This window comes from Gracilinanus agilis, chromosome 2 (genome assembly GCF_016433145.1).
Source record: "Gracilinanus agilis isolate LMUSP501 chromosome 2, AgileGrace, whole genome shotgun sequence".
Taxonomy (NCBI): Eukaryota; Metazoa; Chordata; class Mammalia; order Didelphimorphia; family Didelphidae; genus Gracilinanus; species Gracilinanus agilis.
The window spans coordinates 276,629,222-276,632,174 of record NC_058131.1 but is presented as its reverse complement, the minus strand read 5'-3'; positions in this window follow the sequence as shown (position 1 = coordinate 276,632,174).

The window sequence follows — 2,953 nt, the reverse complement described above, 5'->3', positions numbered from 1 at the left end:
TCAGATCTGAGTTCTAATTCTAACTCTGTCACTTCCTGTGTGACTTTTCATTTCCTTATCAGTAAAATGGAGATAATGCTTGACTCCTCAGTCATCTCCTCAACTATTTCCTTGTTGTGAGCTACTTAAGGCCAGAGACTTTATTTTATCTTTGTTTCCCTAGAGCTTAGCACAGTATAGTAGGCATTTAGCACATAGTAGACATTTAGTGGTTGTTGACTGGCCAACTACCCCAGTCCCCAAGAAAAGAATATATCGTGGCCATAACCTTTTCAATCAGTGGAATTCCTGCCCTGGAACCCTGCTGTTTGGAATTGTGAGTGCCTCACATGGACCTCTATCTCAAACCAGGCTAAGAAATGCTTCCCTTTATACCCAGACCATCTTCTCACCATCTCCCCTACCTCTGACAACTTGCCTTCTCTCCCTTCCCCCACCTCCCTTTTCTAGTTCTAGAACTAGAACTAATCAAAATCAATACTGCCATTGCTCCTGGAAAGGGTGTGTCAGTCTACTCCCTAATAGTTCTACTCGGTATCTCCATAACTTTCCAAAACATAAAAATTCTTCCCTGGCCACTACTTCCTTTCATATTTTGACTCTATTAGAATGCAAGCTTCTTTGACGGCAGGAATTGCTGTATTTGTGTTCCCAGTGTTTAGTATAGCACCAGGAAATAGAAAATTAATAATGCTTTTTTATTATTTCATTTTACTGCTTAACTTCACAGACTTGTAAAAGGACAAAGAATGTGAAAGTACTTTGAAACTATAGTGCATAATGGGATTGAATGGGATTGTTCATGTTAAATGTTCCTATGCTGCTTTTGTCCATCAGGTTGTTAAATGAAGTCCACATCCCACCTCTATAGAAAAGGTATCACAAACTCTCCCCATACATGGATATGGGGAGGGTGTCACAAAATCTAAAACATTGGTGGTGGATTGAGGCTATGTGACTAAGGGGAATCCCAAGAGAGTCTAAGGTTGCTTAGTAATATACTCTTATTGGGAAAGGATATTTCCCAACACGGGGTACATTACTAACCATGGGGTATGTTCTAACCAGACTAAGGATGTTGTGAGAGGACTGTAACCTGTGGAAATACTACAGAGGAAGTAAAGTTGGGAAGGACCTTAAGATTCCAGCTATTCCAATCTTATTTTCCAGAATAAATATATAAACTGAGAGAAAGTGAATTGCTATAGATAAGTGATAAAGTCAGAATCAAAATTTATACTTTCAACTGTGTTTTTCCATTATATTTCCTCCCCTAATCTTACTGTCAAATAATAATTTATGAAAGCCATAAATCCTCAAAAACATTCAGGAATTCTCATCTGATGTGAAGAGAAAGTCATTAATTGTATGGCTACCTAAAGTCAACACATCCAAAATAAAACTAATTGTTTTTTCTCTTATTCCTAAATCTTGTCTCTCCTCTAAATTTCCCTTTTTCTTAGGATTTGATTGTCTTTCCAGTCAGTCAGATATGTAATTTGAAGTAATAACTAACTCTTCCTTCTCTTTTACTCTCAATCCCTCAATATCCAACCATTTTCCAAGATTTGTGGATTCAAATCACTTAACATCTCTCATATGCATTCTCTTCAACCTGGCACCCTCCCCCTAATTCAGGTCACTTGACTGGAGTGTTATAATAGCCATCTAATTGCTCTCACTGTACCCAGTCTCTCCAATGTACAGCATAAGGTGGTACAGTGGAAACTACACTGATTGTAGTCTGCCATATAGTAACTTGTTCTAACTTGGCTAAGTTATTTCACTTTTCTGGGCCTCAGTTTCCTTATTATAAAAATGAACAGGTCAATGAGGTGATCTCTAAATCTATGTTCCTTCTTTAATTTATTCTCCATATACCTACCAATCTATCTTGCTAAGGCACAGGTATAACCATGTCACTCTTCTTTCTCAAAAACCTTCAGTGGCTCCCCATTGTCTCTGGGCACCACTGACCCTGGGATAAGAGATGAACTCCTCAGCCTGGCATTCAATGCCTTCTATAATCTAGCTCCTATCTACTTGTCCAGCTTTCTTTCTTATTTCTCCCTTAATGAACTCTACATTCCATTCAAACTAGCTGATCTCCAAACGTGAGGAGTTCTAGTTCTCTCCTCAGTGGCTCCTGACCAGCCAATCCTTCTCCTCTCCCTTACCCCCATCCTACTGCTGGAATTATAGTAATATTGATAGGTTATATATACAATTACATATAAATCACTTTAGAGTTTCCAAATCAGTGCCTTCACAACTCTATAATATGGGTAGTGAAGTTATTATTACCCTAATCTTACAAATGAGGAAACCAAAATACAGGAGTATTAAGTGTTTTGGAGCTGGGAACTTAAGTGATCACCAGATTCCCAGTGCAAGGTTTTCTCCACTATACTATGGAGAAAGCTTCCTTATGTCTATTTCTCAGAGACATATACATCTACGTGTACATATAAATAATATTCTTTTTCTTTCTCTCCTCTCCCTCTATCTCTGTACATCGCTGTCTCTCCCTTTTGGTCTTTGTCTCTCCGCCTCATCTCATAATTCCTATGCTCCCTCCCGCTCAGGTGATCTGTAAGGAGCCTTCCAGGTCAAAGACTCAAAAGAACAAGTCACTTCTCCCTGGACTTCGTATGGCTCCTGGGTAGAACGACGGGTTTGAACCAAGTGACGGCTAAACTCTCTTTCCTACTAACTAGGCCATTAAGTCTCAGTGCAGACACACTGACTTGGAAATCCTTTAAGCATTTTGGGACATTTGAGAAGTTGGTTCCCTGCGACTTTCCGTAGCCCGTCTCGGAAGCAGCCTAGTATTGTGTCCTTCCTCCCTCCTTTTCCTTCTCCTCCCTCTCCTTCGCTCCGCCCCTGCGCTCGCCCCCCGCCCCGTCGCCACGCATGCGCCCGGGGGAGTTGTCTGTCCACATTACCCGCCTGG